We start from the raw sequence: 16,299 nt of genomic DNA, 5'->3' as shown, positions 1-16,299 counted from the left end.
AAGCCTCTAGAAGTGCTTGAACATAGCATGGGACAAGCCAATTTGATGTACCACTTGGAGCCTACATGCCTGCTGTGCCTGTTTGTGCATATAAATATTTGGTGCAGACATGGCAACTGGTAATGAAAGATTTTCATCACTTCTTAAACGTAGTAGGGTTTAGCTGTCCCTCTCTGGGCTGTTCATGCCCTCCATCACTGGAGTGGGGGACTGACCGATACACTTATTCATGTTACTCCTTGGGAATTTATGGAAAGCGATGGCTGTCATTTGCAAAGGAGCAATGCAGTAGCTCAAGGACAGATTTTACATGGTATTTAAGAGGCTTTAGTTTTCCATTGAACTCAGAGGTAATTAGGCACCTCAGACTTAAGAAATCTGGTCCTTGGTGGCTTGAGTGAGGTCTGGCTTGATGCTGGGAATTGAACTTGTATTTCCCATGGCAAAATCATTTTCTTCAGCCATGGCCCTGCTGTCCTGTTCCCTGACTGCTGGGCAGGAGTAAAACACTGATTTTTATGAGCTTTATACAGATAATTTAGCTCCTTTGGGGGACCGGAGCATGTTAAGCATCAACAGAAGTTGGCAAATATCCTGTTCCAGTGCCTAGTACTGGGCACAGTGGAGATTTCACAGTTGGTCGTTAAACACTTATCAAATTTTTTCCCTGGCAAAACATTGTCCCTTAGACTCACAAATTGCTGTGGAGTGATGTCAGGTGATTAGTATATGATTAAGGGTTGTTAATGTGGAACTGTACTTAGGTTTATAACAGTAAATTGTGGTGCTTATGTTAAAGGCCCTAAGTAGGAATCCTAAAATAATCAGAAATAGGAATAAAAAAGGCTGATCCATCTTCTTGCCACTGTAATAAACCAAATACCTTTACAACATATATTCTTTCAGGGGGTAAAGGAGGACCTGTGGGCTGGTATGAGATTATACATCATGTCAGAGTGGCAGAGAGGAATAAATCTATGCAGAGGTTTTTATTCAGGTGTCTGATTTGTAAAATCACCTTCCCTGGAAGTGTTCATAAGCCATGTAGATGAGACCCTTAGAGACATAGTTTAGTGATGTAAGTCCTGCGTAACTGTCTGACTTGATGATCTTAAACGTCTTTTCCAACCTTATTGATTCTACAATTCTATGTTCTATGATCTCAGGGTGAAGTTTGTGACTTCAGCCAGTGGTGACCAGTCCCTTCCACTGCTGTTGGAAGTACTGGGTGCAGCAGTCATAGCTGAAGAAGAAGATGGTCTTGAAGAAACCTCACCACATCTCAGGCCAGCACCCATCCTTGCATGCAACACCCAGAGATGTTGAACAAATTCGGTGCAAGAGTGGCAGGTTGGAAATCACCAACTTTTCTTTTCAAACCCTCAATCCACCTCCTCCTCTTCCTAGGGCAAATCAGTGCAATTGGCTTGGCATGCGGTATGGTAGATGCAATTAGACTCCGTATCATCCAGGGATAGCCGGTGTCCCGCAGGAGCAAAGGAGATTTGCAGTTAGATAGAGCCATGCCTACTGAGTTATTACCACTCCTTATGGCTACAGGACCACTTATGAGATAAAAAGTCCATCTTGTAAAATACATAGATGTGCCTTTAGTGCCACACATTCCTTCCATGGGCAATGCAAGCCAAGAGCATTATAACTACTGCAGTGACGTACTGTTATATCCTTGATGTGTATGGGGTTATGTAAATGCTCTCCTTTGCTGGATTTGACCTGCACACCCAAGGGCAGTGGAGATTTGCAGCCATTTCTCCTGTAATCAACCCCCAGTGTGAATTGTCACTCCTGCTCCTAAGCAAGGCTTGGGGTAGGTTTGGTGTCTTGTGTTATTTCCTCACTCTCCCACAGATGAAGAAACACTGGAGCACTTTAATGAAACAGTTTGTCCTTATTAAGTTGCAAATGAAAATACACCTTTCCCCCTTTGGAGACATAACTGGAATGGCACAAGGCTGTGTAGTTTTATTATCTTGATCTCAACTTAAAATACCAAGAGGCGCTTCTTTAAGAAAGTTTAAGAGAAGTTCTATAAACCATGTCTATATATAATCCCTTTTGTAAGCATCTAGGAAACTGCAGGACGGAAAGGTTGCCTGCCAGACCTCAGAAAGCAAATACTAATTCAGCAGTCTAGTCACTCTGTCAAACATTTAGTGTATCAGGGTTGATTGTTCCCTGGTAGGTATAGCTCTGGTATATCCGCCAGGCCTTTTGTCATGTTAACTGCAACCGATCAATGGATTGAGGTCAGGACTTCTGATGTAGGTGCAAGCTTAGAGGGAAAAAAGTCTCAGAGATTCATTTTTTCTCGTCTGGTAGCACTCCGGTCACTTATTTTTTCTCAGTTAGCCTCTGCTGCTCTAAAGTGGATATTGATCAGTGCTTTAATGCAAACCTGTCAAATTAATTTTGCAGAGCTGGGATATGACTGGCCTAAAATTGCTTCTGCATCTGTTCTCTGCAGCAAGCCTATGAATTTTAATCATGACCAGAATGGGCTGTTGGCTTTTTTTGTTAGAAACTTGAATAGGAAAGGTTTAAACTGTAAATGCCATGAAATGGTGCTGTTTTGTTCTTTTCAGAAACTCATGTGGCTGAGGTCAAAGAAATTATTATGTCTGTGCATTCTTGTCAGATGCATGGGGAGCTATGTAGGGTTTTCTTCTTTTGCAAAGCAAAGCAAAGGTATGTAGTGAGCTTGTTAAACATTCCCAGGCCAATGAAGGAACAGCAGGCTTCGTGTCTCCTGCAATGCCAGATGCATCAGTATTAATGTACAATTTCCTCTCCAGCCCCCACTCTTTGATCTGATTATTCCTGATAACTTTATCTCACAGGGTGGAGAGGAAGACAAATCAGGGAGAGGGAAGTGGTAGCATTTATTCCTTTAGTACAAATTAAAAAGAAATTAATTCAGAGCATCCCTCACACTATTAAGGGTTAGTGTGGCTGTCACTGGGGAGCGGGATCCTTAAGACGGGGGGAAATGCAGATGGTTACAGAGGTTTTTCTTCATCATGCAAAACAGGCTATTCTTCTGCTCTACAACAATTGAGACTAAGTGTACAGGCCTCCGTTGTGATGTCAAAATAGTGCAAAGTAAATAATGATTTTTAAGCTTTGCTCCATGCAGACAAAAAGACTTGTTTATACAAACACTCCCCTGTGTCAAGTCTAATCTGCTCTGGAAAATCTGCAATCAGGCAGGACTCATCCTTCAAAATCCAAACAGTGGCAATGACCATAACAACTTGATTTTGTGCTGGCTCTTTTGTCAGATGATTTGAAAGCAGTCAGAGTATTAATTATTAAGTGCTGCTTGATCTCTGGGAGGTAGTGAAGGATCTGAAACTGATTTTAGAGCTGGGAAGGCTGACACTTGAGGCTGGAGTTGGAGCAAACCCATTTCCTGTGGTCCCGGAGCCACCCGGGAACGCTCCCAAGGGCAAGTCCTGGGTCTCAGTTGAAGGAATAGCATCAAATGGCTTGATGTCTGAGACCTTACACCAGCTATTTCAGAAGACAATTTGTAACTACTGCCAGCAAAGTCAGCCAACAAAAAGATCTATGCTTTTCCCTGGTGAAATAACTTGCAAAACTTGTAGTAGCCACAACAGTGCAGAACTAGAGCAGAAGGAATGATCTGGGAAACTCCTGGCTTGGTCTCTTGCCCCACCCAGCTGATTCTTGGCACCCAGCAGTACCTGAAACCATACCTTGGAAGGGTTTGCTGGTGGCCAAGTCCCCCCCATCAATGCAGTTCCCAGGAAGGCTGGTTGCATGAATGCTATCATCTTTCGGGTTCAACTCTTCTGTCAATCTTCATGCCTTTACAGTTACTTTAAAGATATCACTGTATTGTATCTGTAGCCTTGCAATACTCCAGAACTGCAGCCAGGCTCAGAGAGTGAACAAGGGTGATGGTGGGAAAAGGGAATGATCTCTGAAAGTGTTTGTGAGCAGTCTGCAGCAATGAATCCTGGTATATGAGCATCTTGGGAGATGAGACCAGCCCCAACAAAACCCACTGTTGCCAAAACCATGCCATTTTTGGTGTCTGAGCAGATGTTTCCTCATATTGGCTTGCATGTCTCTGCAATCCCCTGCAGGCTGCAAGGTGGACATACCTGAGATCCAGAGGTGTGGGCTTTGACTAACTGAGTCACAAACAGGTTTTCCCCCTACTGATCTTCATCAGCTTAGAATCATAGATTCACAGACTGGTTTGGGCTGGAAAGGAGCTTATGATCATCCAGTTCCAACCTCTTGCCGCAGGCAGGGACACCTTCCATTAGACCAGGTTGCTCCAAGCCCCATCCAGCCTGGCCTTGAGCACTGCCAGGGATGGGGCAGCCATGCTTCTCTGGGCAACCTGTGCTAGCACCACGCTACTCTTAAAGTGAAGAATTTTATCTGATCTATACCTACCTTCTTTCAGCTTGAAGCCGTTACCTCCTGTGCTGTCACTACATCTTCTACCTTTGCTGCTCTCTCTAATGTGCTTGTAACTGAAGTACTAGATAAGTTGGGTGTGCAGGCTGTACTCCTCCCCCACCCCAGCACATCCCATGTGGTCATCAAGGAGGACAACTTGAATGGTACCTGTTGGTATTACTTATTAGAGAAATTAGTAACACAACTGATTTTGCAGAAGAGGATATTCCATTTCAGACTAAATGAAATTAGGGTTGGATGGCATTATTGGTAATACTGGTTCCACAAACCCAAATACAAGCAGTTAAATGCACACATGTAAACACATTTCTGAAGGTAAATGACGGTGTAGAGGAAACAAAAAGCAAAGGCAGAGTGTCACAGCAAAGACAGTAGTAGCAATACGCTGAGTGGCTCTAATAGAGTCTCAGGCAGGAAAGCCAATGGGTCGGGGCCAAGTCCACATCCTGGGCTGTCTGTAGCACAAAGCTCAGGTAGTGTAATAGCACCTCAGAGTTTGGTTAGCCTGAAGCACAGTTGTTTTCCTTGTCTGTATCACTTTAACAAAAATTAATTTCTTTAACACTAAGTCTGATCACACCATAAAAAACTAAAGGCTTTTTATTCTTTTGGCTTGTTACTACTGTTCCCGAATTGGTTTACTACTGGAAACAATTCGGGTTGAAACAGCCTTAGGGCTTTCAGTGACCTTATTACATGCATTGAGCAACCCAATATCTAAAATACTTAAGGATACAGAAAATGTGAGGTTTAATTTATCACTTTTTGCAAACTCTAAGATGCTCAGAATAAAGGCACTGGAAGATATTATATTTAGGATCACACAGGTGAATATCCAGAGCTAAAAAATCCTCTGCTTCTCCAGTGTCGGAACTAGAGCTGTGCAGGTGATCATACCAGTGCTGCTTTCCAGATACTTGACTCCTATGAAACATCTAAATGTTTCATTAGCTTTGACTTAAAGTCTATTTTGAACAAGGGTCTCCAGATGTGAGCCCTCACTAAGCCACACAGATAAAAAGGCAGATGGGAGATGCTAAGGGTCTCCTTGAATTCACTGCAGGGCCCATCTCATTGAGAAGTCTGTGGGGAAAACTGTTTTGAATGGTATGAAGAGTCTTTTGTACATCAAAGACAAAGATTAAAGGTGGTGGTCATGTTCTGTCTCCTCCTATGTTAGTGCAAATTTTCCATGAGCTTCCCAGGAGGTAAGATTTCAACCCCAGGCTTTAACTTGCTATGGTTAAATAGAGACTGTCACTCACAGTCCAGTGTACAGGTATCTTCCCTGCTGCTTGACAAAATTAGAGCAAATAATGGACTTAAGGTTGTTGGCTAGTACAAATACTGGAGAAACTTCTGTTCAGGTCAAACCCAAGGAAATGTTCTCCGAATTGTTTTGATTAAATGGAAGTAAAGGCATGCTACATGTTCAAGTCAAGACAGAATATTTTAGTCAACCCAAAATGAGTTGTTTATTTCAGAAGCTATTTAATCTTTAGGAAATCTTTAGGGGTTCCATAAGAAAGAGACTAAAAATGTGATTTTAAAATGAAAAATGAAATAGTTTTTTCAACTAGATTGTTTGAGCTTTTTTCCCCTTTGTCTATATGTGTGGTGCAGTTTTTCCTGACATCATGAATAATCTTAGTCTCTTCGGTAAAATTATTTTTTGTCAAATATGTCTTTTCCAGCTATAGATTTGACTTATTTCCAAGTAGCAAAGGTTCATTTTTTCAGTCCCAGAAGATGAAACGTCATTCTCCTGTCAGCTTCAACAAGCAGAAGGTTTTAAAAAGGCGGTTGGTTCCAGGAGTGATAAAGGTGGGAATTGCTTAACATTTTTTTTTATTGGATCTCAAAAGAGTGTATTGGAATTTCCTGTAACGAAGAGATCGACAGACTACATTTCTTTTAAGAAATGGATCTCCAATTCTATAACTACACACATTTGTTTTAAGTCTTTTGTGCTTGGCATGTATCTCCCACTACAACATTTGCAGACCTGTGTTGTCTTCTACTGCTTTGTTACACATTGACCCTTGGAAACTCAAAGTTGTTTGAATCAAACACTAAGCATTCAAAGCCTGAGCAATGCTATTATCAGCACTGTTATTTGAAGCCACAGAAGCAAAGGGCTCTTCCCCCAGAGTGATGCCAGAAGTGATTTGCTGTGGTAGATGGATTTTGCCATGCAAAGGTGATGCAGCCATGGCCACCTGCAGGTGCCAGACTTCTCCATCAGGGAATGAGGCTGTATTGAAGACATGGAGTGAAGATGTCACTGTGAGCTTCCAAACCCTATCTTAAACTACCAGAACGAGGGGTAACACCAAGGACAAACTCATTGTTCCTGCATAAAAGTCGTTGCCTTTTGCTGTAGGACAGGAACAACATTAGAGGAGCAGATGCAGTCAGAGCGATTTTCCTGTAGCTAGAGGAGGCTTTAGGAGAGACTACAAATTATTTCTTCAGGAACAGCCCTGTTCCATCTCTTAGCCAAAAAGAAAAAAGGGGTGATATTCTCAGTGAGCAAGTACAGAGTTAGCCATCGCCTTTCAAACCCCAGGGATTCCATGTTGTCATAGCACTCTAAACTGCAGCATGCCTCACGTTGCTCCCTTCGTGGCACACTGCCCGCCCAGTGGCACTGATGGATTCAGCTTCTTAGGGGTGAAATCCATGTATTGACAGGCACCGGAGTGGCATTGGAGGCTGTCAGTAGCCTCAGTTACCAGCTCGAAGGGTATAATTGTATTGTAAATGCAGTGTGTGCAGGTGATGGATAAGCACGTCTCTGCCTCCTGACTGCTAGGATGTACAGGGCAAGTCATCCTCTAATTCGCCACCAAGAGAGTCTCTTGCACTAAACAGCCTCTCTTAAATCAAAGCATTCAATCCTGCTGAAGGTGGGAGTTGGGAAGGAAGAGCTGGAAAAAAACGAAGAGAATAAAAAAATCAATAGTGCTTCCCTATAAAATAGATTGAGATTTGCGGAATCCACTTCCACTTGACGTCAAAGGTGCCAATTCTGCAAATTCATTTAAGGCCAAATTGAAAACTTATCCTGTAGTCCGGTTTACTGGACTGTTGTATGGTCCATTCATGGAGGGTTTGGTCATTATTGTGTGTAAGACACTTTAAAGTATTGTACTGTAAGTGTCATGAACAGCAGCTTCAGCTTTCACCTTGTGTCACAGTGGTGAGCGCCACCATGCTGCATTCTGCTTTGTACAAATGGTTGGTGGCAGTGTTACGATGCAGTGAAATGCAACAGTGGTCCTGCTGACCTTGTTTTGTTTCTCTTCACACCCAAAGTTCTGCATTGGCTGATGTCCTGCACATCATCCCCTCGGAAGGAGCTGGATAGTGACTATGCTGGAGCTTACATCCATGAGAAGCTCCAGAGATGCTCCTGAAAGAGATCTGTAAGTCCTGACCTTCTGGTTGCTTACTGCATATGGTTGCAAAATTTCAGCTTCAGCTATTGCAGGTTTTCTGTCATCAGCCCCCAAAAACCCTTTTCTTCTGGGGAAGAGACATATACAAGTAGACATGGGGACCTGTCAATCTTACAACATCACAGATCCATTGAATGGTTTGGACAGGACCTTAAAGCTTAACCAGTTCCTACCCTCTGCCATGGGCAGGGACACATTCCACTAGAGCAGGTTGCTCCAAGCCCCATCCAACCCCGCCTTGAACACTGCCAGGGATGGGGCAGCCACAGCTTCTCTGGTTTCTCTGTATATTTACGTTTCATTCCTCAGAAAGGAAAGCCACTGATGAGCTAAAGTATGTTGCCAGATCTGTGGACATGAGCTTCCATTGCCCTGCGCAGGGCAAAGTGTATGTGAAAGGTTACCAAATCACTATGGTCCTACTTAACTTGGGGAAATTATATACAATATATAATTTTGTTATAAATTATTTTAAACAAAATATCAACTTCTTATTGTGTATCTTCTACTACATTACTTCCTCTAAAATTTCCATTCATAGATATTTAAAGTTAGGGCTCTAGAAATCCAGCTAAAATCAAATTATCTGATTAACCCTTTCCCTTCAAGTGAAAGCTTTCAGCCTTCTTCAGTGCTCCCTGTAGTGCTCAAGTCATATGCCTTATTAGGCCACATATATTTTGCACACAGATTTGTAGCTTCAGCGTTTGTCCATACAATCAGATCTTCTCCACTAGCATATCAAAGTGTGTGTTACCATCCACACTGAACCACTAATCCTGACTTCTGTTTTTGTAGCATTTTTATTAGAGATTATTCAGGTATTTTGTTGAGTATTCAGAGGTTTCTAGTTTTAGTCTTGCTCTTTATATATCTGGAAAAAAAAAAAAGAATTGTTAGGTTGAAAGAGAAGAAAAAATTTCTTTGTTCTCTGAACATCTGTCAGCTGCCACAATAAGAGAAGTTCCAGGACTAGCACTTGCATCATCTGTACATTAAGGAAAGCATTACTATATCACAGGTCTTGCATCCTCCACAACAGTATAGATACTGTGGCTTTCATCTCTTGGGAGATGTACCCCCTCATTCACTCCATTTTACTGGAGAGAGGGGAAAATGCTGCATCCTCAAAGTGACTGTGCCCATGCTGAGCAGAGACACCATGCAATGGCACAGTGTGGGCTCTCAGGGGAGCAGACAGGGTCAAAAAGAGCAGAAACATGTGCGGCCACAGAGTGAAGACAATGTGCAGGGCCAGCCATCATAAGTCAAAACTCAAAGCCACTCTGTGGATGCTGGTAGCAGTGTGTGGTTCTTGTGGTTTGGTATCATATGCGCTCACAGTCACGGTATTAATGTAGTGCTGGTCTATGACCCACCATTATACAGCTAATGACCCTGCTGCAGAATGAGATTTGTTCTTTTGACCTGGGGAAAGTGAAGGACAGGAATGAGAAATTTTGTAAGAGAATACAGAGGTTTTACTAAAGTTCCTCCTTGTGGCCCTGCTGAGAAGATCCTGAAGAAGGAAGAACAGAAGAACTTCCAGTCACTCCAGCTGCATCTTCTCTGAAGTTTTTTTAATGCTGAGCAAGAACCCCCAGACACTGTGATCATTGGTGCCAAAATGAGACTCAGAGAATAAAAATGGTAAGGAGTTGGCTTTCAGCTCATGTGCACTTTGCTGTCTGAGGAGAGAGACGCCGAGAGGTTTCACTTTCTCAAGTTATTATACATTAAAAAAGGAAACAGGACTTGGGCACTGGCCTCAGATTGTCTATATTGCTTAATTGCAGTAGAGGTCCCAAAAGTAGACAACGTCATTCTAGCCAACGACTGCTGCCCAGCCAGATGCAGTGTATGGAAGAGCACCAAAACTACTGTGAAGAGGAACCTGCAGATCCCAGGTCTCCAGCACAGTGGTAGAGTTAAGCTCTATCTGGGACTTGATGGTGATCATGTGGGGTTGAGATTTTTTAAGGTCTGGGGGGTAAGGTTGATGTTTCTACTACCCAGTGGGCATCCACCTAGAAGTCCTTCTTCAGCATCAGGGCTTTTAACCACGGGGGTTGAGGAGTCGGAAGAAAAGCCAGAGACAGATTAAATCTGCTTATGATATCCTGAAACTATTTATTGCACTCAGTTTTGGTCCCCACTACACAAAAAAGAACCCTGTGGACAGGCTGGAGAAAGTCCAGAGAAGAGCCACAAAGATGATCCACGGCCTGGGCAGCATGTGAGGAAAGGCTGAGAGAGCTGGGTCTGTTCAGCTTGGAGAAAAGAAGGCTCAGGGGAGACCTTGTCACCATGTTCCAGTATTTAAAGGTTGATTACAAAGAAGATGGAGACTCCCTTTTCACAAGAGATCGCATGGAAATATAAAGGGTGATGGGCACAAGTTACTTCTGGGGAGATTTCAGTGGGACACAAGAGGAAAATCTTTCCCAATGAGAACAACCAGCCACTGGAATAACATCCCCAGGGTAGTGATGGATACCCAACATAGGACACTGTTAAGATTCATCTAGACATGATGATGGGACATCTAGACTAGGTCATGCTATGCATGGAAACGTTAGACCAGATGATCCTTGAGGTTCCTTCCAACCTGGTATTCTATGATTCTGTGAAACCACATGAAAAGTCTCCTAGTCTTGAAGGTAAACTGCAAAAACACCTTCTTCAGGATATTTACTGCTGGGTATTTAACCAACCGCATGTGGATATGGCTTTGGATATTAATGTCACTGAGCCTGTAAAGGGGAGATTTAGAAGCAAATGACCACCTTAGTGACAGGTAAAAATCTCTGTCGAGTCTACAGGAGAGTTAACTTTGGCTCACGTGGCTCAGTCGTTTCATTGTTGAGAGTGAATCTCAATTTGACCTCCTGAAATTGAATATTCACTTTAGCCTAGATTTGCAAAGCTATTTGTTAATGCGCACATACAGAGCTGTTTTCTCCAGGGTTTTAAAGAAAAAACTCATTTCAATGTAAAATTCACAGGATCAAATTGAAATTTATTTTGAGAATGTTAACATTACTGATTTTCAGGCTCAGACAATCACTTCCATGTCATATTGTAATTACACCTTTTTGTGCATCAGCTGCATGCATGGGATGGAAAAAAAATGTAAGATAATGTTGTTTCTTTCAGATACAGAAAGGATCTTTGTATTGTCCTTCCCTGGAAATCACCCACATTGAAAGAAAAAAAGTGATTTATTTCAATCAGTCTGCCAGTATGAGCATTAATTGCATAAAGATATTTGCTTTTTATTTCAAAGTTTTGTTTGATTTTTACCCGCAATTGTCTGCGAGGTGTCTGCATAGCACTCTATTTTCCCTGCAGCAGTTTTCACTGCCATAAAAATCTTGCTTCTGTTAATTAGCAACATTAAAATATTGTAGTCCTGACCTTAATGGTTTACAATGTTCAGCTAAGAAGCTCAAGCCTCTAAAATAAGGGTGAAACACACAGTAAAAATCTATCTAAGAAGAATTAAAGCCTCAGAAGAAGATTGACAATCATTATGTAATTTCAACCTTTTTTTTGTATGTTCATAAGGTCCTACCAAGCCGCATGGGTGTGCAGCAGGTCAGAGGATTACAAGAGTCTAATGCAGTCATGTAGGACTACGCTGGGCAATGATTTGGTCCCAGAGAAGATCCCATCATTGACTAACACAGGAGATTATGGAAGTGCAAGTTGATTTCACACTGGTGGAACATCTCTACGCTTGGGTTCAGAGCTGAGCACAAGGCATTACTGAATCAGGAAGGGAATCAGGAAGGGTGATGTCTTCTGCTCACTTAGCCCCAGTGTAAAAGGCTAAGTAAGCTGCAGGAAAAATGGAGAGCTAAATATCATAGCTTTAATGTTATTTAATATTTTATTAGGTTAAATGGACACACATTTTGTATTTTGTAAAATACTCAGCAGAGACGAGCTATTTTGGTACAGGATATAAAGGAGAAGACAACGGGGCCCATATCACAATTTTGCCAACTGCAAGATGAATCCAGTAGTCAAGAGGTTATTTTTTATTTGTCAAGGAACACCAGCTGTAGCAGAAGAAAACAGTTTATCAGTGTTACAGACCCAAGAAAGGATACTCACCTAACTGGTCCCCCAAAATCTGGCAGAACATTCTGCACTGTCCAGCCGTAGAGAGCAATATGTGAAGCCATCAGCTATGCCCTGTGTGCAGAGAGAACTCAGGATCTCATCAGGGGGTGCTGGGGAGGCAAAATACCAAGTGATCACATGGCCATGGGTGTGTTAGAAAATACATGTGAGCACACACCCTCAAGGGCTGAAATCCCCTAAACATTTATTGGTGAATCCCTGTTGCAGAGATTGTTAGAAATAGTCCGTAATTATTTAGGCAAATCTTGATAATATTCACTGTAAAGCAAAAGGAGGGGATCCATGGTGCTGTCTGGATTAGCTTCTAATAGCACAGAAGATTTGGCTCACTAGGCACTGGAAAGTGAGATGCTTGGGAATGCTTGTAGGAACCTGGAGCATCTTGGGAACAGAAAAACTACAAAGTGGAATGTGACCTCTCTTTACAAGACCTCATTTTAATCTTAGCACAGCAGGCCAAGGAGTCAATAACAGTTAATTCTTCCTTCCAACAAATTAAATCTTAAGAGCTGTCATTTTTAGCAGGCAGCAGAGAATTAACATCATCATACCGGCAAATTCTAGTCCTTCAGCTTCTGCCATGGCTGAGCATCAAAAAAGACCCAACAGAGCTTAATCCCAGGACAGATCAGTCAACAGGACTCTTTCCAGTGGATCCACTGGGTTTGGGCAAGCACATGTGATTACAACCCGAACCGCATTCCCATTGAAATTGGTGTAGAAATATTCAAGGTGGGCTCCCTATTTCCCTCAGAAAGTCTTTCACAAGATGGCAATGGTGACCAACCCTATTTCCTAAAGGTGCTATAACACCTTTAGAGAGTATCCTGTAATTCAGGATAAAAACCAACAATAATATTGCTTTACATCAGAAGATAAAAGCCTTCCTTTGCAGCAATGGAACTCAGATGTCTTGAGCAATGTGCGTAGCTTAAGGGTTTTTTTTTTTGACAGTGCAATATTGTATATAATAACAATTACCAATGACCTCTATTAGGTTGTCCAGTCTCATTAAGACCAAAGCATTTGGTACCTGCCACTGCCAATTTGCCTCAACAGAGGTTTTATTCAGTGGATATGATAGAGCTGTAAAGCAATCTTTTTTCATTTAAATAGTTTAATTGAGGAATGCTATCAGATGTTTCAAAATTTAATGCATACAACAATTTGCTTCCCCTATCTCTTTTCAGAGTTTAGTTTGGAGAAAATGACATCTGATTCTTATAGAAAGAAAGCAATTACATTTTGGAGCCTGCCTGCCCGTATTGCATATGTTTTTAAACATAAAAGGAAATTCTTAATATGTAATTGTCAGGTAATAAAAAGGAAAATATTTTACTTTGCATTTATGAAGTAATTTTTCAAAAGCGTAAGGGAATTGCATGTTAACATTTTTCGTTTATTACCACACTCCTAATGCTGCACTGTTTTCACAAGTTTAGATTAAAAAAAAAAAAACCAAACCAGATCTGATGCTCACGTATTAGTATGATAATACCCTGTAAAGTAATTAGGACAGGGGGACGCAAAGGTTTGTTGGTTCTGATAAGCCTACTCCTGCTCTAGGACACCATCAGAAACCCACTGGGAATTTCTTCACCGACTTCTATGGGCCCCAATTCTTAACTTAATCTTCTAAGAAACTTCAGCCCCAGTTCATCCTCATAAACTGTTTTCTCCACCTCTTCTCCTACTTCCCCTGGAACACAAGCCTTCCAAGCCAGTGCATTGCATTGTCTCAAAGCTTTGCTCTTCTCTGCTGAGGGGACAGGGCAGATCTGTGCCTTTATCACTACATGGAGGTGAGGACTGGAGTGATGATACCCCATAAGCTTCATGCTTCTCTCGCCATGGGCCATTTCCACCCTGAACTTCACATTGGACCATTTGGTCCAATACACTGCAGCAGATACTTCAGGCATAACCGAAGCAATCGATCAACAGTAAAAGGTGTTTTTTTTCAGGAATTAGCCTCAAAACTCCCACAAAGCAGCACCAGGAACTTTAAGATGTGAGTGGAGCTTTCCTTGTATTTATTCATTGTGCTTTCATTTTATAGAACTGACCTTGCTTCTTTGAAATGTACTTGCTCTCCACAAATCCAGCCAATACCAGCCAGCTGGCCTAAAGTGAATCACATGTTTATGAAGAGATGGATTGCAGTTTCATTAAATACTCACCTCTATTTGTTTTAAGTTATTCTTGCCCCATAAAACCAAACGCTTGAAGACAATGCCAGTTAGTAAAGAAGGATAGGCAGGGGACTGGGAGGGAGAGTTACAACTAGACAACCTGATGTCCTTTCAAAGCCTAACTATTCTATGATTCTATAACTGAACTTCAACAGGGAATAGTAAATCCTTCATTTCTTCCTCCCATGGATTCTTGGCTGGAGCAAGGCAATCTTCAAATTTTTGTCAAATTTGGTGCACCATTGAAAGCCCAAGTATTAAAATCACCAAAGTATTTCTTTCATTTTTTTCTAGGAAAAGGAAGGGAAGGGAAGGGAAGGAAAGGCAAGGCAAGGGAAAGCAAGGGAAAGGAAGAGAAGGCAGGGGAAGGGAAGGCAAGGAAAGACAATGGAAGACAATGGAAGACAATTGAAGAGAAGGCAAGGGAAGGCAAGGCAAGGGAAGGCAAGAGAAGGCAGGGGAAGGCAAGGCAAGGGAAGGCAGGGGAAGTGAAGGCAAGGCAAGGCAATGGAAGACAACTGAAGGCAAGGGAAGGGAAGGCAAGGGAAGGCAGGCGAAAGGAAGGCAAGGCAGGGGAAAGGAAAGCAAGGCAAGGCAAGGGAAGGCGACGGAAGACAATTGAAGGGAAGGCAAGAGAAGGCAAGGGAAGCCAAGGCAAGGCAATGCAAGGGAAGGCAAGGCAAAGGCAAGTGGAGGCATGGGAAAGGAAGGCAAGGGAAGGGAAAGAAAGGCAAGGCAATTAAAGGGAAGGCAAGGCAAGGCAATTGAGGGGAAGGCAAGGTAAGGCAAGGGAATGCAAGGCAAAGGCAAGGGAAGGCAAGGCAAAGGCAAGGCAAAAGCAAGGCAAGGCAAGACAAAGCAGCTTTCATGCTACTGTACTCAAAGTCTCATCAAATTGGAACTTGGGCTCTTGTTTTGGAGCGCCTTTTGGAAAGAGAGCACTCCATGCATTAAGAGGGGTCCTGTGCTGGCAGTGCTGAAAATAAAACAACCTGTTTTCCCCAGAGCTGGTGAAGCAACTACTGTGATAACTTACTCAGTCCCTGCTTTTCCCCATAGGTCAGCATTTGCTCATCAGTATCTCCACAATGCCATAAAAACCCTTCAGAAAATCCTGCAAATCTTACTCAGATCTGTACATGCAAATACAGCAGAGCTGATAGAGTTCCCATGCCACCTTGACTATCTGGAAAGGTGCCCATTGAAAACACTATCAAAGCCCTGCAGCAGGTTGCACAGGTCTGTTTGATCTCCAGCACTGGTTAACCAATACCTCACAAGCATGGTTTAGTTGTAGCTCATCTCACCTTAGGTCAAGGGCATGCATTAAATGACTTTCTAGGGCTCCTTCCAGCCTTATTTGATGTACTTCTATAACTTTAAGCAGGAGACACAATACAGCAACCAGGGAGGTATCAACCTGTGTAGATGCACAGCCAGCAGCATCAGACAGGCACAATGGCTATTTTACAGACTTGCTGGTACCTCCTGACTTAGTGCCACTTAGTGTGAGATTAATGCCATACGAATGCAGCTCATGTCCCCAGCTGGGATTTCCTACAACCCAGTGCTGATGCTTTGCTGGCAGCAAGAGCAACAAGCTTTCAGTTTACTGTTGGAGGTCAAGGTAAAGTGATTTCAATTAGAAGAGGATCACGCAGGTCTCAATCCAATGCAGGCAGGTTATGTAACACTGGCAGTGTGAAGAGGAGAGTCATTTATTCATTTCTTAGCTGTATGGTTTGGGATTTCATTTTCCCTCTCTGTTTTTACAGCCTTCCTTGTCCCTTTTACCATTCGAAGGGTAATACAGAAATGCATTAGGATTCCTTAGCCCCTTTTCTTTCATCCAGTGGTTGTTTGCTCTGCCCCAATCAACCCCAGTAATTAACAGTAATGAACTAGGGGAGGAGGGAGGAAGCAAAGATGGAAAACAAATATCCAGCTGAACAGTTTCTTCCCCCTGTGGCATTTGATTCGGTGTCATGCAGCTGCATTTCGAAACACCACGCATATTTACA

This window comes from Lathamus discolor, chromosome Z (genome assembly GCF_037157495.1).
Source record: "Lathamus discolor isolate bLatDis1 chromosome Z, bLatDis1.hap1, whole genome shotgun sequence".
In the NCBI taxonomy this organism is placed as follows: Eukaryota; Metazoa; Chordata; class Aves; order Psittaciformes; family Psittacidae; genus Lathamus; species Lathamus discolor.
Note: the sequence above shows the minus strand (reverse complement) of the source record.